The sequence below is a fragment of the Rana temporaria genome, chromosome 1 (genome assembly GCF_905171775.1).
Source record: "Rana temporaria chromosome 1, aRanTem1.1, whole genome shotgun sequence".
Taxonomy (NCBI): domain Eukaryota; kingdom Metazoa; phylum Chordata; class Amphibia; order Anura; family Ranidae; genus Rana; species Rana temporaria.
In genome coordinates, this window is record NC_053489.1 from 65,983,081 (window position 1) to 66,009,095 (window position 26,015).

The following is a 26,015-nucleotide window of genomic DNA, read 5'->3' on the forward strand; positions in this document are numbered from 1 at the left end:
GTGAGTTGCTAAATGTTACCTTCAATAAATGTAACCATATTGCTACACTTAAGCCTCGTACACACGATAGGTTAAACCGATTAAAACGGCCTGAAGGACCGTTTTCATCAATCCAAACCGATCGTGTGTATGCCCCATAGGTTATTTAACCTTAGGTTAAAAAAATGGCAACTTGCTTTGGATGGTAACCGATAGGTCAAAACCGATCGTTTGTATGCAAAACCATCGGTTAAAAACCCGCGCATGCTCAGAATCAAGTCGACGCATGCTTGGAAGCATTGAACTTCATTTTTTTCAGCACGTCGTTGTGTTTTACGTCACCGCGTTCTGACACGATCGGTTATTTAACCTATGGTGTGTACGCACGACAGACCATCAGTCGGCTTCATAGGTTAACCTAGGACAACTGTCCTTCAGACTGTTTTCATCGGATGGACTGATCGTGCGTACGAGGCTTTAGAGGCTCCTCTCTTCTCTTTTATACTCAGCTGTGATTTGACGCTACTTGTATATCAAGACATCCAGGGGCAGACTGACCATTGAGGCACTCGGCACTGCCCAAGGGCCCCATGCCACTAGGGGGACTCATCAGGGTTGCCAGGCTCAGTAAAACCAGTGACAGTATGTAAAAAAATGTTTTTTTTACATCTGTCCCTGATATGTCCAAAACCGACATGCTTTTGATGTGAAAATCCTGAGATTTTAGCTGCCCCACCTCTGTACTGCCTCCTGGCTTGGTGGCCATCTGTAAGCCCAGGGGCCCCATAATCTTCTATTGCCCGGGGGCCCCATGAGTTCGCCCCCTGAAGACATCGCTTGTATATCAAGTCAAAATTTATAAAAAAATGTTGCTTGTCTTGCAAAACGCTCTTAAACCAAGTTACTCTCAAACCAAGGTTTTACTGTAATAAGCACTGAATCCCCTTCCCCCTCTTCCTTTAAAGGATAACTAAACCCAAGTCCTTAAATGTAGTGGCTGCATTCGTTTTTTTTTTTTTTAAACCCAAAAAGATTTACCTGTTGATCTTGCCAGAAATGTGTCCTTGTCACTGAGTTGCATTGAGGAGTATCTTCCTTCCTACTTATCTTTTGTAACCTGCCCCCATGTAATGGAGATATGTTCATAATCAGAAGAGCAGCCTTCCAGCGACAACCATGGCTCCCTCCATAGATACAGTGGAGGATTGATGCAGCCACCCAGAGATGTGTGTTATTTGCAGGATTACCCATACCTCCCAACTTATGGATGAGGGACATTTCAGGGAGATAGTGAGCTAAGCATGCCGCAGCATAAAGTAGGTGTGGCCAAACATGATAGTGGGAGAGGTGTAGTGATCTCATAAATGTCCAATAAATGTAGTGATATAGATGTATAGTATGATAACTACAAATTACGTTGTTTCACAGCAACACAGGTTCTCCAGAGAACGCAATTTTAATTAACTGACTTCCAATACAGAATAAAGTCCAAATTCCAGATGATACAAAAGTCCAACAAAGTAATGTAGTGTCAAAGTCTCATCTTAGAGAATACATGTTCTGATCACTTCCAGACCAACATATGTTCATGCAGAGAATACATAGGGGTATATTCTCTGATTGACAACCAGAACTCCCAACATTATATTGCCTGTTCACTGAATAGCTGAACAATTTGATTGGCCATCTTTGATCTGAAAGACAGGAACTACATCCTGTCTTTTAGAGTGGCAGGTAAATGACTCCAGCCGGAGTCACTAATTAGTATGCATTCTTGCATACTAATAAGCCCCCTCTAATAAGTAATTCGATTGCATGTGATCTGAGTAATTGTTTGATTGGTTTGATGTGTAAAAACTGACCCATCCTGTCTTTTTTGCATATTGACAATAGACAAACCTCTTTTGATGTGTAAAGCCCCATACACACCATCAGATTATCTGCAGATTTTTTTCTGCAGATTTACCAAAACCATCTAATAGGAGGTCAAACCTTAAGAGTTTCAATTTGTATGCAATCAGGCAGGCCCTTGTACTACATGGTTTTGGTAAATCTGAAGACAAAAATCTGCAGATAATCTGATGGTGTGTATGGGGCTTTACATGTAATTACATATCTGATGTGTAAACTAGACTTCGTCCTGTCTCTTTGAATTACAGGTTTGAAATCTGGCCTGATCAATTTTGGACTTGTGCGACAATTCATAGAGAGATTCACTCTGCATCTGTTGGATCTTCCTGTGAATCGCAAAATCAGAATGCACTCCGTATAAAACACACAATAATTCCAGTAATATGTCCCTTGTCCTCAGAGGCTGAAGACAGGTCTGTTTAAAGCGGGGGTTCACCCTTAGAGGGCACTTTTCCCCCTTAGATTCCTGCTCATTTTTACTAGGGGAATCGGCTATTTATTTTAAAATATGTGCAGTACTTACCCGTTTACGAGATGCATCCTCTCCGTCGCTTCCGGGTATGGGCTTCGGGAATGGGCGTTCCTTCTTGATTGACAGGCTTCCGAGAGGCTTCCGACGGTCGCATCCATCGCGTCACGATTTTCCGAAAGAAGCCGAACGTCGGTGCGCAGGCGCAGTATAGAGCCGCACCGACGTTCGGCTTCTTTCGGCTACGAGTGACGCGATGGATGCGACCGTCGGAAGCCTCTCGGAAGGCTGTCAATCAAGAAGGAACGCCCGCTCCCGAAGACCCATACCCGGAAGCGACGGAAGAAGATGCAGCTCGAAAACGGGTAAGTACTGCTCATATTTTAATACAAATAGCCGATTCCCCTAGACCGAACGAGCAGGAAGCTAAGGGGAGAAATTTTTTTTTTTTACAAATGGGTGAACTCCCGCTTTAATTCTCGTACATATCTCTGACCTGCTGCACGTCACAAAACCATTTTAAAAATCTGTTTAAATCATGGCAGGGAACCATTCCTATTTCTTTAAGAATTGCATCTAGTTCTTTTGGTTTCCAATGCTTCATTACAAGCTGAACTTCACTTGTATTATTATTGTTATTGTTATAAACCGTGGTGGTCACAGTGGGTGCGGCTGGCAATGAATTATCAGATTTAATATGAGGTTCTATTTCATTTGATAGAAAGTTTGTATTTTGCTGCAGATTGCTTAATCCAAGATTTGATGCACATCTGCATTCCTGAGATCTCTTCTCCAATTCCATAATTCTTAATTTTAATCTCTCATTTTCCTCTGATAATTCATCACAACGTTTAGATTTCTCAAGCAAAGCTCCACCAATAGTAATTGCATGCAATTTTAAATTTACTGTCTCAGTTTCTGATTGGTTTTGTAACCTCTGACAAACCTTATGGCTATTATCAACTGCACTCTGTAACTGCGCAATTTCCTCAACTTTATCATTCAAAGAACTTTCCATTTTTAAACAACAAGATAACAAGCCCTGCACAATACAACCTTTTCTTTTACTTTCTGAAATTTTGCTATCAAAAACACTTTTCTCTAAATATTCCTTCATCATAGTCCACGTCTGCTTACATTTTTCTGGAATTTCATAAGGACCGCCATGACGCTTAATACATTTTAATACTCATCTGTTAACTTTATCAGAACTGACACTAGCTTCACACTGAGTAAGCATTTTGACTACTGTATATTATTAATAATAAAAAAAAAGGAAATATTTTACTCACCGCATTAGAGGCTCCACCTTGCCAGTTCAGGTCTTCTAGTACACGGCAGTCTTTTCTTTCTTCAGTTTCCAGTCTCCAGAGAATAATTCTGGGGTTCCAAACTTGTTTAATCTTGTATATCAGACTCTCTTATGTCACAACCAGACATTAGAGTCACAGCACACTATTGGGTCTCCATCAGACTTCTGTCCAACTCACAGGATTTTGTTGTCATCACCGACTTAACAGAAGTCGGTGATGACAACAAAATCCTAAGTCCTGAAAATGTGCTTCTGGTCACTTGAACGGCACCAATGTAGTGATCTCATATCCAGAGAAGGCATTTAATGGATCTTCCCATACAGAATAAAGTCCAAATTCCACAGATGATACAAAAGTCCAAAAAAGTAATGTAGTGTCAAAGTCTCATCTTAGAGAATACATGTTCTGATCACTTCCAGACCAACATATGTTAATGCAGAGAATACATAGGGGTATATTCTTTGATTGACAGCCAGAACTCCCAACATTATATTGCCTGTTCACTGAATAGCTGAACAATTTGATTGGCCATATTTGATCTGAAAGACAGGAACTACATCCTGTCTTTTAGAGTGGCAGGTAAATGACTCCAGCCGGAGTCACTAATTAGTATGCATTCTTGAAGAATGGTCTGCATCACGGCAAGTACACTGTGAAGAAATCTCGCAGGACAGATGTGGAAGACCTCACTCCAAATCCAAGAAAACTTCTGCAGATTGGTGGTGAACTGCGTAAACTGAATAAAGTAATCAGTGACCTAACACCCGTATCGGAGCTTCCTGTCACTGCCAGGCCGCGATCTCGTACAGAGAAAAACAAGCTGGCTTCCAGAGCTTGCCGTCAAAAAAAGACAGCCCAGTATGAAGCCAATAAAGTGAAGCTGTGGGGCCTGAATACTGAATATGATAATTTGCTGTTTGTGATCAATTTAATAAAACAAGAGATAATGACACGAATACAAATCCCATGGGTGAAATGTCTAAACCACTGGCAACAAAAGTGAGTACACCCCTAAATGTCCAAATTGGCCCCAATTAGTAATTCTTCCCTCCACGTTGTCATGTGACTCGTTAGTGTTACAATGTCTAAGGTGTGAATAGGGGGCAGATGTGTTACATTTGGTGTTATCACTCTCACTTTCTCATACTGGTCACTGGAAGTTCATCATGGAATCTCATGGCAAAGAAATCTCTGAGGACCTGAAAAAAAGAATTTCTGCTCTACATAAAGATGGCATAGGCCCTAGGCTATAAGAAGATTGCCAAGACCCTGAAACTGAGTTGCAGCATGGTGGCGAAGAGCAAACAGAGGTTTAACAGTACAGGTTCCACTCAGAACAGGCCTTGCCATGGTCGACCAAAGAGGTTGAGTGCACGTGCTCAGCGTCATATCCAGAGGTTGTCTTTGGGAAATAGACGTATGAGTGCTGCCAGCATTGCTGCAGAGGTTGAAGGGGTCAGCCTGTCAGTGCTCAGACCATACGCCACACACTGCATAAAATTGGTCTGCATAGCTGTTGTCCCAGAAGGAAGCCTCTTCTAAAGATGATGCAAGAGAAAGCCCGCAAACAGTTTGCTGAAGACAAGCAGACAAAGGACATGGATTACTAGAACCATGTCCTGTGGTCTAATGAGACCAAGATAAACGTATTTGGTTCAGATGGCGGAAACCAGGTGAGGAGTACAAATACAAGTGTGTCTTACCTACAGTAAAGCATGGTGGTGGGAGTGTCATGGTTTGGGGCTGCATGAGTGCTGCAGGCAATGGGGAGCTACAGTTCATTGAGGAAACCATGAAGGCCAACATGTACTGTGACATACTGAAGCAGAGCATGATCCCCTCCCTTCGGAGACTGGGCCGCAGGGCAGTATTACAAGATGATAACGACCCCAAACACACCTCCAAGAGGACCACTGCCTTGCTAATGAAGCTGAAGGTGATGGACCGGCCATGACCTAAACCCTATTGAGCATCTGTGGGGCATTCTCAAATGGAAGGTGGAGAAACACAAGGGGCCAAATCTTCAAAGGAGATACGCAGGCGGAACTGCTGTTCAGCCTGCGTATCCCTGTGGCTATCTTTGGAAACGATCCTCAGAAGGATTTTTCCAAAGATAGTCAGAAGATCCGACATCTGTAAGACACTTACACTGTCGGATCTTAGGATGCAGTACCGCATCCGCCGCTGGGGGCATTTCGAGTCGAAATGCCGGCTAGCGTATGCAAATGAGTACTTAAGCAGATCCACAAAGCTTTTAAGCTTTGTGTTTTCTGCGTAAGTTACGATTTGCACGCGTTAAATTAATGCTGGTTTTACAATGTGTAAAGTTAGTACACCATGTAAAACCAGACCTTTTTTTCGATCGCCGCGATTTTTTTTTTAATTTGATTTTTTTTTACCCGCGCGTATTTTTTTTTTCACCTGTCGCAACTTTATTGTCCCGTCGCAATCCACAAAGCCCGGCGTAAATTACGTTCGCGCGCTGCACGTCGGGAAAAATGACGTCACACGCATGCGCAGTACGTCCGGCGCGGGAGCGCGCCTCATTTGAATAGGAATCGCCCCCTCGAGGAGACGACCGCCTTGCGACGGAGGCACTTAGGTTACACGGCGTGTAATTTCTAGGTAAGTGCTTTGTGGATCGGGCACTTAGGTAGAAATTTAACGCCTGTGTAACTTAACTGCTGAAAGTTAAGTTAGGCAGCGTTTTTGAGAATTTGCCCAAGGTCTCTAACTTCCGTCAGCTCTGTGATGTCATCATGGAGGAGTGGAAGAGGACTCCAGTGGCAACCTGTGAAGCTCTGGTGATCTCCATGCCCAAGAGGGTTAACCTCCCTGGTGGTATGATTCTCTCAGATTTTAGGTGCTGAAAGCGGTACAATTATTTTGCATGGAAATTTGCTGTTTTATATTGTAGGCCTGCAATTCTTAGGAATAACTCACTTAAATCTGTCCAAACAAGAGTCTAGTAGACATCCCGGGTATGATAGTTTGAGACACAAAATCATAAATGATAAATAACTATAAATAATTATAACAAATAATAATATAATAATAATAAAAATTATTACTTTCAGTGTTTGATGACGAATTTCCCCACAAATGTCTATCGCTCAATTCTGCAAGTGATTCTAATTTATTATCGCTGTTTTCTAGCTGCTCTAAAACCACTTTTGACATAAAGGGACACTTTTTGGTTGCTATGGACAATCTCCAGTTTCCAGGCAGAAAGAACAGTTTTTATTATATAAAAGTGCAGGACACTGGACTAACCACTAGGGACAAAGGGGGTGTGTAATTATTGTATACAGTACTGTAATCTGTAAGATTACACTATACTGTATATGTACTGTGTTTTTTTAATTTTTTATTTGGTGCCGATCTCCGCCCACGTGCGTCGTAACGTCGTAGGGAACGGAGCTCGGCGGCACACGGGCACTGTGTGAATCGAGCGAGGAGACAGCTCGATCACACAGCGGGGAGGCATTGCAGGATCCAGGGGACAAGGTAAGTAATCTCCGCCTGGATACTGCGATGCAATCCCAGAGTCTGGCTCGGGTATACCGCTTATAGTACTGGGTTTCCACCCCGAGCCAGACTCGGGAATACCGCCAGGGAGGTTAAGGCAGTGCTGGAAAATAATGGTGGCCACACAAAATATTGACACTTTGGTACTAATTTGGTCATTTTCACTTAGGGGTGTAATTACTTTTGTTTCCAGCGGTTTAGACATTAATGGTTGTGTGTTGAGTTATTTTGAGGGGACAGCAAATTTACATTATTAAGCTGTACACTCACTACTTTACATTGTAGCAAAGAGTCATTTCTTCAGCGTTGTCACATGAAAAGATATAATAAAATATTTACAAAAATGTGAGGGGCAGTGGCGGTGCGTCCATAGAGGGCGCAGGAGCGCCGCCCCGTCTCTCTCCTGCACCGCCACTGAATACAATACACAGATTCATGCATTGCATGAATCTATGTATTGTTGCTGCCGCCCACTATTTAGATGGCTGGCCCCCTGGTGAGCGCTGGCCATCTGAATAATGACAACTGGTTGGCTTTGGAAGTACCTATCAGAGCCGGCGGCCCTCGGGTTGTAATCGTCTTCCAAATAGTTATCCAGGGGACGCACGGGGGGGGGGGGGATGTGCGTTCCCTGGCTAACACTGACAGGCGTCTCAGCCAATCAGGTTCACCGGTTCTGGTTACCGGTAACCTGATTGGCTGAAACGTCATCGAGGGCGGGAGAAGACATCGAGGGACCGTGGAAGGAGGATGGCTGACCCCAGAAAGTTAAGTGCCGGACGGGGGGGGGGGGGGGGGGCGGGGTTTAATCTGACTGGCAGCATTTTACAGGGCACAGTTGCGACAATTGATGTGGGCACAGTGGCTACAATTGATGTGGGCACAGTTGCGACAATTGATGTGGGCACAGTGGGGACAATTGATGTGGACACAGTGGGGAAAATTGATGTGGGCACAGTGGGGACAATTGATGTGGGCACAGTGGCTACAATTGATGTGGGCACAGTGGCTACAATTGATGTGGGCATAGTGGCTACGATTGATGTGGGCACAGTGGCAACAATTGATGTGGGCACAGTGGTAACAATTTATGGCATGGCACAGTGGCTGCGTTTGCTGGCACAGTTTATGCGTTTGGCATGGCACAGTGGTGGCAATTGATGGGCACAGTAGTGACAATTGATGGCAAAGTGGCGACAATTGATGGCACAGTGGCTGCGTTTAATGGCATGACACAGTGACTGAGTTTGATGGCACAGTGGCTGAGTTTGGCATGGCACAGTGGCGACAATTGATGGCACAGTGGTGACAATTGATGGCACAGTGGCACAGTGGTGACAATTGATGGCATGGCACAGTGGCTGCATTTGATAGGCACAGTGGCTGCATTTGTTGGGCACAGTGAGGCTGCATTTGTCCTTTTTTTTTTTTCCGCCCCCCCCAAAAATATTAAGCACCAGCCGCCACTGTAAAACACCCAACAAATCAGTAACCAATCACATACGAGGTACATATAGTGTGATCAGAAACAAGATTAGATGGTAGTTCCTACAGGTATAGCCTTATCTGCAAAAGCACCCTTTTTTGGGCATCCAAACAAAAAATCCATACACTAGCGTTAGAATAGAAATAGATGATTAATTATTGAACTTACGGGTCAATCGAATCTCAAAGAGTCGATCCAACCACTGATTGTGTGGTAAAAAGTGTACAACTCTTTTAACCTAACCAGCCTCCTGGGCATGTAAGGTCCCTAAATTACATTCATACATTCACATACTTTGCACTACAAGTGCAAAGTGCACTTGAAATTGCACTGAAAGTGCAGTTGGAAGTGCAGTCGCTGTAAATCGGAGGGGGGCATGCAAGGAAAATAAAAAAAAAACAGCATTTTAGCTTGCACATGATTGGATAATAAATTCAGCAGAGCTTCCCCTCATTTTAGATCTTCCCCTCAGAAGTACAGCGACTGCACTTCCAAGTGCACTTTCAGTGCAATTTCAAGTGCACTTTGCACTTGTAGTGCAAAGTGGATTTTCCTTTAGTTAATAACCCCTATGTGTGTGTGTATTTATGTGTGTATATATATATATATATATATATATATATATATATATATATATATATATATATATATATATATATATATATGTATAATATTTATTTATAGATTGATTAGTATATCATATATTATATATTTATCGTTTTTTTGCTTTAATATTGTGTGTGTGTATATATATATATATATATATATATATAATTTTTATATTATATACATTATAATTATAATTATTTATAAATATTTATAGATTGATTTTATATATATATATATATATATATATATATATATATATATATATATATATATATATATATATATATATATATATATACAGTACAGACCAAAAGTTTGGACACACCTTCTCATTTAAAGAGTTTTCTTTATTTTCATGACTATGAAAATTGCAGATTCACACTGAAGGCATCAAAACTATGAATTAACACATGTGGAATTATACATAACAAAAAAGTGTGAAACAACTGAAAATATATTTCATATTCTAGGTTCTTCCACCTTTTGCAGCAGACACATCTCTAGAACTGGTAAGAGGAGACTGTGTGAATCAGGCCTTCATGGTAGAATATCTGCTAGGAAACCACTGCTAAAGAAAGGCAACAAGCAGAAGAGACTGGTTTGGGCTAAAGAACACAAGGAATGGACATTAGACCAGTGGAAATCTGTGCTTTGGTCTGATGAGTCCAAACTTGAGATCTTTGGTTCCAACCCCCCTGTCTTTGTGCGACGCAGAAAAGGTGAACGGATGGACTCTACATGCCTGGTTCCCACCGTGAAGCATGGAGGAGGAGGTGTGATGGTGTGGGGGTGCTTTGCTGGTGACACTGTTGGGGATTTAATCAAAATTGAAGGCATACTGAACCAGCATGGCTACCACAGCATCTTGCAGCGGCATGCTATTCCATCCGGTTTGCGTTTAGTTGGACCATCATTTATTTTTCAACAGGACAATGACCCCAAACACACCTCCAGGCTGTGTAAGGGCGATTTGACCAAGAAGGAGAGTGATGGGGTGCTGCGCCAGGTGACTACCTCTCGAAGCTCATCAAGAGAATGTCAAGAGTGTGCCAAGCAGTAATCAAAGCAAAAGGTGACTACTTTGAAGAACCTAGAATATGAAATATATTTTCAGTTGTTTCACACTTTTTTGTTATGTATAATTCCACATGTGTCAATTCATAGTTTTGATGCCTTCAGTGTGAATCTACAATTTTCATAGTCATGAAAATAAGGAAAACTCTTTGAATGAGAAGGTGTGTCCAAACTTTTGATCTGTACTGTATGTATATATATATATATATATATATATATATATATATATATATATATATATATATATATATATATATACCGTGTTTCCCCAAAAATAAGACCTACCCTGAAAATAAGCGTTATTTTCCAGGAGGGCTGCAATATAAGCCCTACCCCGAAAAATAAGCCCTAGTTTAAAATGTTTGTAACATCCTATAATCCACTCTATTACAGTAGTATATAATGTTCAATGTGTGTGTTTCTGTAATATAATTGCGGGGAAGAGAGCTCCAGCGGGTCACAGAAGCGCCGAACGGCGCTAACGAAGGTATTTGGCACAATTATATTACAGAAACACACACATTGTACATTATATAATACTGTAATAGAGTGTATTATAGGATTTTACAAGCATTTTAACTCAGTTTACACTGGGGATTCCTGTCAGGCAGGGAGAGAGAGGGGGAGAGAAGACAGCACATTACATGGTAAGACCTACCCAAAAAAATAAGCCCTACTGTGTCTTTTGTTGCCAAAATTAATATAAGACCCAGGCTTATTTTCGGGGGAAACACGGTGTATATATATATACTGTAATTTAGGAGGGAGGGTGGGCAGGCACTACAGGTAATAAACGTTATATATGCACGAAACCAGGTGAGTTCCCAGTGAAACCACCAAAATATATAAAATATAATATAAAACGGTTACAGTACATAACTTATTGACCGATCAAAAATAATACAGCAACTGTTAATAATTATTATTGTTATTATTACTGTATTGTTTTTTCATGCAGCAATCAGTTATGCTCAGTGTATATATTACATTTATTTAAATATGTAATATATATATGTTATAAATGTAATAATAAATGTAGTCACTTTGTTGTTTCCTGTCAATGCCAATAAATAATAATCCAAGTGCCCCCCCTGGCTGCAGTAGCCGGTGTTTTCCTGTAGAGGGCGGCTGACAGTCCCAGTGTGAGCAGAGTGCGGCGCTCCCGGCTCCTCCAGCTCGCCCACCAGTAGAGCTCCCATCCTCCGGTCGGAGCGGGCATTGTTGGGGGGGGATCGGAAGGAGCGGACGTCGTTGTGTGATCGGGAAGGAGTAGAGGACAGGCCGGGCTCAGGGGTGGAGGAGGAGGTCCCGCTGCTCGTAGTACCGGAGCCTGTGTCGGTAGAGGGGAGCCCCAGCTGCGCGCAGAGTGCGGGGTGACAGCTGACAGCTGGAGGGGGAGGAGGGAAGGAGATCTGCCCCGGACACTGACCGAGGATCTCCGCCAGACACGGCCGGTCTGCACCGTGCACGGTAAGTTGGCTGCAGAGCGTGCACTCTATAGATGGGGGAGAGTGGAAAGTTTTGTGTGCCGCCCGCCGGGATCCGTGATCGCTCCTCTCTCTCTCTCTCTATAACTTTATATCCGATGTGATCGCTGTGTGCTCCCATGGGATGCCTCTGATCTCTACATCAATGACTTACTTACCATTACAGTGCCCGCAATTACACTCACACCAGTCCTTGCCCAAAGAGCTTACACTCTCAGCTCTACACCGGGGGCTTTACATGACCTGAGATATTCATTACATGTATTTCTATAGCACCAGCAATGCAGTACACAGCGCTTTACGTACTATTTATTCACATTAGTCCTTGCTCAAGGAGCTTACAATCTAAGTTCCCTGCATACATACATAACTGGAGCCAACTAAGTGACCAGTTTGTCTTTGGAGTGTGGGAGGAAATTGGAGGCACAGGGAGGCAAATTGGAGGCACAGGGAGAACATGCAAACTCCATCTATCTATCTATCTATCTATCTATCTATCTATCTATTTATTTATATATATATATATATATATATATATATATATATATATATATATATATATATATATATATATATATATATATATAATTTTATTTATTTTATATATATTTATTTTATATTTTATATATATATATATATATATATATATATATATCTCATTTATTTATATCATTTATTTATTTTATATATATATATATATATATCGTTTATTTATTGTTTATATGTGTGTGTGTATATAATATACATACATACATACATACATACATACATACATACATACATACATACATACATATATAATCGTTTATTTTTTATGTGTGTGTATATATAGTTTAAGGGGGGGGGGCAGCTAATAGCAGTTATATATGCACACAACCAGGACGAGTCCTCAGTGAAAGCACCAAAATATATAAAATATAATACAAGAAGGTTACAGCACATGACTTATTACCCAATCAAAAATAATACAACAACTGTTAATAATTAGTATTGCTGTATTGTTTTTTCATGCAACAATCAGTTATGCCCAAAGAGCTTACAATCTTAGGTCTACACCATGGGGGCTTTACATTAAATGAGATATTGATTACAGGTATTTATAGGTGTGTGTGTGTGTGTGTATATATATATATAATGTAAGGACCAGCAAGGCAGTATACAGCACTTTATATACTATTTACTCCCATCAGTCCTTGCTCAAGGAGCTTACAATCAAGGTTCCCTGCATACACGCAATTATACTAGAGCCACATTAGACAGGAGCCAACTAACCGACCAGCTTGTCTTTGGAGTGTGGAAGGAACCTGGAGAAGCCAGAGGAAACCCACACAGAGAACATGCAAACTCCATGCAGCTAGCGCCCTGGTTGGATTTGACCTGGAGACCCCCCAGTGCTGCAACCACTTACCATAAACGTCTACACCGGGGGGGCTTTACATGACATGAGATATTGATTGCGGGTATTGCTATAGCACCAGCAATGCAGTGTACAGCACTTTACATACTATTTATTCTCATTAGTCCTTGCTCAAGGAGCTTACGATCTAAGGTCCCTGCATACATACACACCTACCTGGGCTATTTTAGACGGGAGCCAATTATCGACCAGCATGTCTTTGGAAAATATATAAGGAAACTTACACAAGTGCAGGGAGAACATGCAAACTCCATGCAGATCATGTCCTCACCAGGATTCAAACCCCCCCTGTGTCACAAGGCAGAAGTGCTGACCACTAAGCCACCGGACGGTTTCTGCACCAGGGACTTTACATGACATTAGGGACTCGTTCAGGCCAGCCCCATTGACCAATGTAGTCCCAGTTCATAGACAAGGCAATTTATTTATTATAGGTACTTGTATAGCACCATCAATTTACGCAGTGCTTTTAATATATATATTATACATTCACATCAGTCCCTGCCTCCAAGGAGCTTACAATCTAAGGTCCCTAACTCACATTTATACATACACATACAAGGGCCAATTTACACAGGATCCAATTAACCTATCAGCATGTCTTTGGAGTGTGGGAGGAAACCGGAGTACCCAGAGGAAACCCACACAGGGAGAACATGCAAACTCCAGGCAGGTAGTTTGCCTTGTGTTCTGTTTTTTTTCCTGTTCATGATGTGTTTGCACTGAAAAAATTAAGACAGGTTGCATTTTTACACAAAAGATTGCAGTTTGCTACAACGCATTGCAACACGATACAGTTGGAAGAATTGTTATTTTATGACTTTTCAATTAAGAAAAATGCATACGCCACGCACAGCAGTGGGCACGCAGTATACAGAGCATAACGCATGGTGGTCAATGGGTCCTTCCAATAAAAAAAGCAGAGAGCTGGCGTTGTTACTAATTATTATTATTTTGTCATACAGAATTTATGTAGCAAAATAATTGTCACATTTTTTGGTGCAGGAGAGTGGCACCATTAGACTTTGCCCTGGTTCACATCAGTGCGGCCTTGAAATCGCGCGCATTCAGCGCGATTTCAAAGCCCGCAGATCAGTGTGATTTCGAACAGTGATTTCATTGCGACTTGTGACTTCATTTAACAGAATCTATGCAAGTCTCCATGAAATTGCAGAACAGTAGAGCAAGAACCTTTTTCAAAGCTGCTGCGACTTGAGTTGCAACGATTTGAACGGTTCCATTGCTGAAAATAGGGTGCCACTTGCAGTTTTGAACTGTCACATTGCATGACAAATTGCATTGGTGTGAATCAGGGCTTAGATACAGGGGTCTCAAACTGGCGTCCCTCCAGCTGTTGTGGAACTACAAGTCCCATCATGCCTCTGCCTGTGGGAGTCATGCTTGTAACTGTCAGCCTTGCAATGCCTCATGGGGCTTGTAGTTCTGCAACAGCTGGAGGGCTGCCAGTTTGAGACCCCTGGCTTAGAAGCTAATGTTTAGCGATGGATATTTTTACATAATTGCATTTTGTTGCAAAGTGACTATTAGGTAGATTCAGTAAGAGTTAGGCCGACTTATCAGTAGATAAGCCGACCTAACTCAGAATCTACGCCGACTTATGTTTAAGCATATGCTCAAACAGAGATACGCTTAAACATATTTAAGATACGCCGGCTTGCGCCGTCCTACCTTAGATTCCAATATTTTGGATGGCCGCTATGTGGCGCTTCCATTGCGGTCCACGTAGAATATGTAAATGAGGAGATACGCCGATTCACGAACATACACCTGGCCGACGCAGTACTTTTACGCCGTTTACGTAAGAGATAGGCCGCGCAAAGTTAGAGCTAGGCCCTATTGGAATAGTAATGTCTCAAGTATGGCCGCCGTTCCCGCGTCGAAATTCGATTTTTTTTACGTCGTTTGCGTAAGTCGTCCGTGAAACGGGATTTACGTTGTTTACATCCACGTCAAAATAAATAGGCCCGTGCGGCGTACTTAGCCGCAATGCACACTGGGAAATGTAGGCGCCCGGCGCATGCGCAGTTAAAGAAAAACGTGAAAAACGTAAGGTCAAGCACAATTGGCATACAACACGCCCCCCTAACACACATTTGAATTAGGCACCCTTACGGCCGCGGATTTAGGCTACGCCGCCGTAACTTAGCAGGTAAGTACATTGTGAATCATGTACTTGCCTAGCTAACTTACGGCGGCTTAGCTTAAATGCCTTAAGCTAAGCCGCCGCAAGTTAAGGCCATAGTACTTGAATCTAGCTATATGTATATACAACTCTGGAATCTGGAAATCACTGTACTGGGCACCATAATGCCAGTGATCTCCTCTAGCGTCCAGGTCCTGGCTGGCCCTGCTGCATTGTGAACACAGGAGGTCGCTCACTTGGCACGGGCACCATTTAGCTTCAGTTCACACTACGAACCACATGCAAATCGCACCACGTTCCTGCTCCATTCACATGCGATTTAGTTTGAAAGGGCTGAAATCGCTCCGCATTGCACCAAAGTTGTGTATGCACCAATTTTGCAACTGTGTTGCAACCGGATCGCATGGTGGTTTTGTACGTGTCGTTAAGGGGTGTCGTTAAGATCGTACTGACACACTTTCCAGATCACACCGGCAGTGCGATTTGAATGCGGTGTGGGAAATGAGCACAGATCGCAGGATTTCTTGCACCACATTATTGTAAACCCTGACTTGGAGAACACACTGCATTTTCTCTGATTGGATGAGGTGGAGATTGTGATGTCACCTCGCCGCCTCATCCAATCAGAGGATGCTTTGCAGTCATTGAGAAAATGCAAAGTGTTCTCTAAATGGGTGGCAATTACACTGATTTCCAGCTTGCACGAGGATCCCGAGTATGACACATACTTACATTGGTTCCATCTGGAACAATGTAGCTATGTAAAAATATTCATATTAGAGCCCTAAAGTAGAACTCTGTTATTTTTTTTTATTAGCTGGAGTTTCACTTTAAACAAGATTTCTGAAGGGAGACAACCTCCGTCATGAGCTGATTGCCTTCTCTTCAGTTTTATTGGATCAGCCTTGTAGCTTCATAGTATAATTATGGATATAAAGGTCATTGTATTGCGTTACAGCGTGCAGTTCTGTAATAAAATGCAACTTGTCCTTTTTGCTTCAGTGCCCAGCCCCGGGCTTTGGTATCATCTGCCACCATACAAAACAATAGTATTTTCTCGGATCTTGCAGTGTGCGTTGAGCAGCATAGTGTGGTGTGAATGGGCCCTAAATTGTTTTTGAAAGTACCGCGTGTAGCTGGGTCCCTATTCCACATACAACTAGGATAATGCATCAATTCTGTTGAACTTTTGCAGTAATCATATTATGGGCTGCTGGCTTGCTGGGGCTTGTAGTCCCTGAATATGGACTGCTGGCTTGTTTGGGCTTGGAGTACCTGGACACAGGCTGCTGGCTTGCTGGGGTCTGTAGTTTCTGCACATGGGCTGTTGGCTTGTTGGAGCACGTAGTCCCTAGACATGGGCTCCTGGCTTTCTGGGGTTTGTAGTTCCTGGGCATTGGCTGCTGGGGTCTGTAGTTCCTGGACATGGGCTGCTAGATTGCTGGGGTTTGTAGTTCCTGGACATGGGCTGTTGGATTGCTGGGTCTTGTAGTTCCTGGACATGGGCTGTTGGATTAGTGGGTCTTGTAGTTCCTGGACATGGGCTCCTGGCTTGTTTGGGCTTGTAGTACCTGGAAACTGACTTCTGGCTTGCTGGGGTCTGTAGTTCCTGGGCATGGGTTGCTAGATTACTGGGGTTTGTAGTTCCTGGACATGGGCTGCTAGATTACTGGGGTTTGTAGTTCCTGGACATGGGCTGCTAGATTACTGGGGTTTGTAGTTCCTAGACATGGGCTGTTGGATTGCTGGGGTTTGTAGTTCCTAGACATGGGCTGTTGGATTGCTGGGGTTTGTAGTTCCTAGACATGGGCTGCTGGATTGCTGGGGTTTGTAGTTCCTGGGCATGGGCTGCTGGATTGCTGGGGTTTGTAGTTCCTGGGCATGGGCGGCTGGATTGCTGGGGCTTGTAGTCCCTAGACATGGACTGCTGGATTGCTGGGGTTTGTAGTACCTGGGCATGGGCTGCTGGATTGCTGGGGCTTGTAGTCCCTAGACATGGGCTGCTGGCTTTCTGGGGCTTGTAGTTCCTGGACATGGGCTGCTGGCTGGTTAGAGCACTTAGTCCCACACATGAGTTGCTGGCTTGCTGGGATTTGTAGTCCCTGGACATGCTGGCTTGATGAGGCTTTTAGTAGCTAGACATGGGCTGCTGAATTTCTGGGGTTTGTAGCTCCTGGACATTGGCTGCTGGATTGCTGGGGTTTGTAGTTCCTGGACATGGGCTACTGGCTGGAAGGGGCTTGTAGTTTCTATAAATGAGCTGGTTGCAGGTGATCATGACTGTATTAAAGTGTAAAGTACTATGTACATAAGTGTGCTGTAAACAATGTAAAGAGGTTAAAATATCCAGTTACATATCAAAGTCGTCCATGTAATGAAACCCAAAAGGCATGGCAACACGGGTCATTTTTTGCGTGAATGATCAAATAAATGAAAATTGTCGCAGATCACCATCTGTATGACGGTAGCCCCAGACCTGGTACATGCAGTGCTGGTAGCCCAGGCTTTGGAATCTAGCTGATAGCAAGTCTGATGGGGGTGATAGTGACAGAAGTGAGTGATCATATGTTAACACAATCAAAAATCGCGCCTGTAGCTGTACTGTAACTGCGCAGAAAGTTTTGGCTGACGTGCTGGGACTGGAATTATGTGTAGCTGTGCCTCTGTGATTGACAAGGCATCAGGTTCTCTCTGTATGTGTGTAGGCTGCTGGGTGCACACTGTGTTCTTGTCTGAGCAATGCAGGCAACTAATCACCCATGGCTGGGTCATGTCTGTCTACATGGCTGGATCATGGCTGGATCATGTCTGCATCATGTCTGTCTACATGGCTGCATCATGTCTGTCTACATGGCTGCGTCATGTCTGTCTACATGGCTGGGTCATGTCTGTCTACATGGCTGGGTCATGTCTGTCTACATGGCTGGATCATGTCTGTCTACATGGCTGGATCATGTCTGTCTACATGGCTGGATCATGTCTGTCTACATGGCTGGGTCATGTCTGTCTACATGGCTGGGTCATGTCTGTCTACATGGCTGGGTCATGTCTGTCTACATGGCTGGGTCATGTCTGTCTACATGGCTGGGTCATGTCTGTCTACATGGCTGGGTCATGTCTGTCTACATGGCTGGGTCATGTCTGTCTACATGGCTGGATCATGTCTGTCTACATGGCTGGATCATGTCTGTCTACATGGCTGAAAGTAAAATATCATGTACTGTATGTGATATAGTGGGGTGTATTCCTTCCACAGCATGGTGTGAGGAGCTGAGCTGCTTCACCTTTCTGTCTCTTTCCATTCTGTTTTTCTCTTTCTTCTCTCAGCTTGATTTACTAATGGAGTTATTTTCATCCTGGTCTGAGTTCGCTTTACACACCCAATCGGATTCCTACTACTGATGAACATTGGGTGTGCAGACACGAGAAAAGGGATTTCTTATATAAATCAGCCCATGTGTGCTTTGTTTATTTTTCATTTATTTATTTATATTTATTTGTTATTACTACACATTCTCTTCTTTCTTTTTTTGCTTCCTTTTCTCACTTTTCTTGTAACTGCTTCCTTCCATTTTTCTTCCCTTTCACTCCTTTCCCAACCTTCATTTCTTCCTTCTTTTTTTTTTTTTTTTTTTTACTTTTTGTTACTTCCATACTTTCTCTCTTCCTTCCCTTCCATTCCTTCCTTCCTTTGATTCCATTCCATTAATTTGTCCTCCTTTTTTTTTCTTTTTTTTTTTCTTTCTTTCTTACCTTTTTTGCTCCTTTCCCAACCTTCATTTTATTTCCCCCCCTTTCTCTCTCTCTTTTCAGGCCTCATGTACATGGCTGCTGTTAAATGGATATTTAGGAGCAGTTGGGCATTTTTTTTTAAACTGCCTATGAACTTTTCTCTAAATTATCATTGTCGTTTTCTTTTTCTTCGTCTTCTTTTTCTTCGTCTTCTTTTTCTTCGTCTTCTTTTTCTTCGTCTTCTTTTTCTTCGTCTTCTTTTTCTTCGTCTTCTTTTTCTTCGTCTTCTTTTTCTTCGTCTTCTTTTTCTTCGTCTTCTTTTTCTTCGTCTTCTTTTTCTTCGTCTTCTTCTTCGTCTTCTTCGTCTTCTTCGTCTTCTTCGTCTTCTTCGTCTTCGTCTTCTTCGTCTTCGTCTTCTTCGTCTTCCTCTTCTTCGTCTTCTTTTTCTTCGTCTACTTTTTTTTTCTTCGTCTTCTTCTTTTTCTTCATCTTCTTTTTCTTCGTCTACTTTTTTTTCTTCGTCTTTTTCTTCGTCTTCTTTTTCTTCTTCCTTTTCTTCGTCTTCTTCGTCTTCTTCGTCTTCTTCGTCTTCTTCTTCTTTTTCTTCGTCTTCTTCTTTTTTTTTCGCCTTCTTCTTCTTTTTCAGGACCAAAAGCGGTAACCCCGAGCCAGAATCGGGACCGCCTCGCAGAGTCCACAGGCACAAGTTACTTACCTTGTCCCTGGATTCTGTGATGCCTCCCCACTGTGTGATCGAGCGGTGTCCTCCTCGCTCGATTTACAGTGCCGAGTGCCACCGAGCTCCGTTCCCTAGGATGTTACGATGCAGGCGGACGGAGATCGGCGCCAAATTTAAAAGAGTAAATAAACACAATACATACAGTATACTGTAATCCTTTACAGTGCCTTGCGAAAGTATTCGGCCCCCTTCAACTTTGCAACCTTTTGCCACATTTCAGGCTTCAAACATAGATATAAAACTGTAATTTTTTTTGAAGAGTCAACAACAAGTGGGACACAAACATGAAGTGGAACGAAATTTATTTGATATTTCAAACTTTTTTAACAAATAAAAAACTGAAAAATTGGGCGTGCAAAATTATTCAGCCCCTTTACTTTCAGTGCAGCAAACTCTCTCCAGAAGTTCAGTGAGGATCTCTGAATGATCCAATGTTGACCTAAATGACTAATGATGATAAATAGAATCCACCTGTGTGTAATCAAGTCTCTGTATAAATGCACCTGCACTGTGATAGTCTGAGGTCCGTTTAAAGCGCAGAGAGCATCATGAAGAACAAGGAACACACCAGGCAGGTCCGAGATACTGTTGTGGAGAAGTTTAAAGCCGGATTTGGATACAAAAAGATTTCCCAACTTTAAACATCCCAAGGAGCACTGTGCAAGCAATAATATTGAAATGGAAGGAGTATCAGACCACTGCAAATCTACGAAGACCTGGCCGTCCCTCTAAACTTTCAGCTCATACAAGGAGAAGACTGATCAGAGATGCAGCCAAGAGGCCCATGATCACTCTGGATGAACTGCAGAGATCTACAGCTGAGGTGGGAGACTCTGTCCAAACACACCATCCCCACTGTCAAACATGGTGGTGGTGGCAGCATCATGGTTTGGGCCTGCTTTTCTTCAGCAGGGACAGGGAAGATGGTTAAAATTGATGGGAAGATGGATGGAGCCAAATACAGGACCATTCTGGAAGAAAACCTGATGGAGTCTGCAAAAGACCTGAGACTGGGACAGAGATTTGTCTTCCAACAAGACAATGATCCAAAACATAAAGCAAAATCTACAATGGAATGGTTCACAAATAAACATATCCAGGTGTTAGAATGGCCAAGTCAAAGTCCAGACCTGAATCCAATCGAGAATCTGTGGAAAGAACTGAAAACTGCTGTTCACAAACGCTCTCCATCCAACCTCACTGAGCTTGAGCTGTTTTGCAAGGAGGAATGGGCAAAAATGTTAGTCTCTCGATGTGCAAAACTGATAGAGACATACCCCAAGCAACTTGCAGCTGTAATCGCAGCAAAAGGTGGCGCTACAAAGTATTAACTTAAGGGGGCTGAATAATTTTGCACGCCCAATTTTTCAGTTTTTTATTTGTTAAAAAAGTTTGAAATATCCAATAAATTTCGTTCCACTTCATAATTGTGTCCCACTTGTTGATTCTTCAAAAAAAAAATACAGTTTTATATCTTTATGTTTGAAGCCTGAAATGTGGCAAAAGGTCGCAAAGTTCAAGGGGGCAGAATACTTTCGCAAGGCACTGTAGATTACAGTACTGTATGAAAAAAATACACACCCCCCTTTGTCCCTAGTGGTCTGCCCAGTGCCCTACATGTTCTTTTATATAATAAAAACCTTTTTTTCTGCCTGGAAACTGGAGATTGTCCATAGCAACCAAAAAGTGTCCCTTTATGTCAAAAATGGTTTTAGATCAGCTAAAAAACAGCGATAATAAATTATAATCACTTGCAGAATTGTGCGATAGCGATTTGTGGGGAAATTCGTCATATAAAAAAAAAAAAATGACAGCGACAATTCTGCAACTGAGCAAATTTCTGTGATTTTGAGTTGAATACATTATTGAATAATTTTTATTAGAATTATATTATTATTATTTGTTATAATTATTTATAATTATTTATTATATTATAATTTATCATTTTGTTTTTAAAAAAATGTCATACCCGGGATGCCTATTAGATTCTTGTTTGGTCAGATTTAAGTGAGTTATTCCTAAGAATTACAGGCCTACAGTATAAAACGCCAAATTTCCTTGCAAATAATTGTACCGCTTTTGGTACGTAATTCCAGACAGAATCATACCGCCAGGGAGGTTAAGGAAAGTGGTGTTAAGGAAGAGGGTGAAGGTCCACTTTAAGGAAGGGGGTGTTAAGGAAGAGGGTGAATGTCCACTTTAAGGAAGGGGGTGTTCAGGAAGAGGGTGAAGGTCCACTTTAAGGAAGGGGGTGTTAAGGAAGAGGGTGAAGGTCCACTTTAAGGAAGGGGGTGTTAAGGAAGAGGGTGAAGGTCCACTTTAAGGAAGGGGGTGTTAAGGAAGAGGGTGAAGGTCCACTTTAAGGAAGGGGGTGTTAAGGAAGAGGGTGAAGGTCCACTTTAAGGAAAGTGGTGTTAAGGAAGAGGGTGAAGGTCCACTTTAAGGAAAGTGGTGTTAAGGAAGAGGGTGAAGGTCCACTTTAAGGAAGAGGGTGAAGGTCCACTTTAAGGAAGGGGGTGTTAAGGAAGAGGGTGAAGGTCCACTTTAAGGAAGAGGGTGAAGGTCCACTTTAAGGAAGGGGGTGTTAAGGAAGACGGTGAAGGTCCACTTTAAGGAAGAGGGTGAAGGTCCACTTTAAGGAAGGGGGTGTTAAGGAAGAGGGTGAAGGTCCACTTTAAGGAAGGGGGTGTTAAGGAAGAGGGTGAAGGTCCACTTTAACTGCAGAACTGAAAAATCATGTTTCCCGTCCTGCCACACAGGGCTGTGCAGCAGTCTTATTAGGTTTGCTTTCTTATAATGTGCACAATGTAAGTTTCTATTTCGGAGTATTGCGGTCCTCAGCAGATGGCAATTAGGATCACTTTATGTTCGAGCGTATCTTGTTTACCCGGGGGTTTGATGGTTCATCTGAGACGTCACTAGTAAATATGAGATGTAAATAGGAGCAAATTAATCTGCTGTGGGTCTGCTCATGTCTTCAAAGCCTCTCTGTTGCCGGCGTCCTTGGTGTTCTGTTTTATTTACCTTCGGCTTGCCTTTGGTTTGCATTGTAAATGCAGACATCTGGTACCAAGCCACTGTTGGTGGGTATTCTGGAGGACGGGAGGAGCGTCTGCAGTACTGATGTTCCTCGTCACTTTATTTCTTCTTCTCATTCGTGAAAAGGTTCCAGCTGGAAATTGATTATTTGTTATGCTGGTTTTCTACATTACCCCTATGGGATAGTCTACAGGTATTACACACAGTGATTTGTGAACACCTTTAACCATTTCAGTCCCTGGGCCTTTTCTCCCTAAATCCCCTTGAGTCCCAGACCGTTTTTCTTTCCATTTTTGCAGATTTGATGGCTCTGCACATTATCTTTGTAGTCTACTCTGACATATTATACAGCGCTCTTTTTAAGACAGATGGGGCTTTCGTTTTGTAGCGAATTTGGGTACATAGTAGAGCTGCACTATTCTGGCTAAAATGAGAAACACAATTTTTTTTGCTTAGAATAAAGATCACGATTCTCTCTATTCTTGTGGCGTAACCTCATCTACCACATTATACAAAAAATTTGGGCTAACTTTACTGTTTGTTTTTTTTTTTTTTATTCATTGAAGTGTATTTTTTCCCCAAAAATTGCGTTTGAAAGACAGATGCTCAAATACAGTGTGTCATAAAATATTGCAACAACCGTAATTTTATTCTCTAGGGTCTCTGCTAAAAAAAACTATATTCTGGCTAAAATGAGAAACACAATTTTTTTGCTTAGAATAAAGATCACGATTCTCTCTATTCCTGTGGGGTAACATCATCTACCACATTATACAAAAAATTTGGGCTAATATTACTGTTTATGTTTTTTTTTATTCATTGAAGTGTTTGGGGGTTCTTAGTAATTTTCTAGCATTTAAAGGGGTTTTCCACCCATTTTTTAAGTTTATTAAAAGTCAGCAGCTACAAAAAGTGTAGCTGCTGGCTTTTAATAAACAGACACTTACCTGCTCCAGCGTTCCAGCGACGCGCCGGCCGGGGCTCCGCTCCTCCCCCCCCCCCTCCCTGGCCGGCGTCTTCATTTCAACTGTGGGCACCCGGCCGTGACAGCTTTCGGCTTCACGGCCGGGCACCCACTGCGCATGCATGAGATCGCCTAGGACCTGTGACGTGTCCTAGGCGATCGCCTACAGCAGCCCCTTCCTGTAGGCGATTAAGCTTAATCGCCTACCCGGAAGGAGGAAGTGGGACAGGAAGTCCCACTCCTCCTGAAGCCCCCACTCCCCCCCCCCTCCCCCCCAAAAAAATTACATGCCAAATGTGGCATGTAAGGGGGTGAGGAGTGGGATAAGCGGAAGTTCCAATTTTGGGTGGAACTCCGCTTTAAGATGTTTGTAACTTAAAGAAAATAAATAAAAATGGATCCTTTAAAGCATTTTATACAGCACAGTGCTTGGGCTGTGTAATTTGGCCCCCTGTAACACCTGAAATGCCTGGCTGATCCTGCCTGGTGGTGCCCTACCCTCTGTAAGCTGAGCCCTGACAGTGTGGTCAATTTGCATGCCTCTCTCCTCTGTCCTCCTCCCTCCCCCCCTCCCTGCCTGTCAGCTTCGACTACATGCTATCTTTTTAAGTGTCATTTCTATAATCCCCTCTAGTACATTAACTGATGTGCCCAGTGTATGTGGTTTTGTAAAAATAAGCCGTTCTATACTGTATTTCTGAGCGCCGCTCAGTGCTCACGTGACCGGCCGCCTCTCTCCTCCTCCCAGCTGACGTCAGCGGGGGTTTCTCGGCCCCTCCCGCTGTAGCTGTCAGACTGGAAGTGGAGAGAGGCGGCCGGTCCCATGAGCAGCGATTGGAAATACAGTATAGAATGTCTTATTTTTACAAAACCACATACACTTTAAGGAAGGGGGTGTTTTATTGCAGCACACCCACCCGAATCGCACTGCAATGTCAAGCAGCGCAGCACAGCGCACCACCAACATTGCAGTGAATGAAGTGTATGTTTTATTATTTTTAATACCCTTTAAATAAAGCTCTAAAGATGTCGCAGTGCGTTGAATCATGCATTCTACTGCCCCGTTGCACAACCAGCAATGGATAGCTGTTGCAGCAGTAAAGTAATGCGGCAGCTCTCCATATAGTGTGAATTGCCCTTTAACCGCTTGCCGACCGCCGCACGCCGATGTACGTCCCCTTTATGCGCAGCTGTGGGTCACGATCGCCGCTGGTGTCCCGCGATCGGGTCACAGAGCTAAAGAACGGGGAGAAGTAAATGTTTCCTAGTCAGACTGTCACTGATCATCTGTTCCTTGTCATAGGGAACGACGATCAGTGACGTCACACGGCCAGCCACGCCCCCCACACAGTAAAGCCCTGTACACACGATCGGTTTGTCTGATGATAACGGACCGATGGACTTTTTTCATCGGACAAACCGATCGTGTGTTGGCCCCATCGGTTTGTTTTCCGTCGGTGAAAAACAATAGAACATGTTTTACATTTTTCCTATGGATAAAAAAAACGATAGAAAAAACCGATCGTCTGTGTGGAAGTCCATCGGTCAAAAATCCACACATGCACAGAATCAATTTGACGCATGCTCGGAAGCATTGAACTTCATTTTTCTCAGCACGTCGTAGTTTTTTTTTTTTTTTTGACCGATGGTGTGTAGGCAAGACTGATGAAAGTGAGCTTCATCGGATATCTGACGAAAAAATCCATCGGATATCAGATCGTGTGTACAGGGCTTAAGAATCACTCCCTTAGGGCACACTTAACCCCTTCAGTGCCCACCACAGGTTAACCCCTTCACTGCCAGTGTCCTTTTCACAGTAATCGGTGCATTTTTATAGCACTGGTCGCTGTGAGAATGACAATGGTCCCAAAATAGTGTCAAAAGTGTCCAAAGTGTCCGCCATAATGTCACAGTCGTGATAAAAATCGCTGATCGCCACCATTACTAGTAAAACAATAAATACATGCCATAAACAATCCCCTATTTTGTAGACGCTATACCTTTTGCGCAAACCAATCAATAAACGCTTATTGCGATTTTTTTTTTTTTTACCAAAAATATGTAGAAGAATACGTATCGACCTAAACCGAGGAAAAAAATGTGT

At 42.8% G+C, this 26,015-nt stretch overlaps 1 protein-coding gene across 1 annotated transcript in view; it reads left to right on the forward strand.

The window, feature by feature from the left end:
- The first annotated feature begins 11,498 nt into the window (after positions 1-11,498).
- GHR (growth hormone receptor) overlaps positions 11,499-26,015 on the forward strand; it is a 581,985-nt gene continuing 567,468 nt past the window's right edge. Inside the window, 1 exon segment of the mRNA XM_040343700.1 lies at positions 11,499-11,839. The gene's annotated coding sequence lies outside the window, so the exon portion shown is untranslated.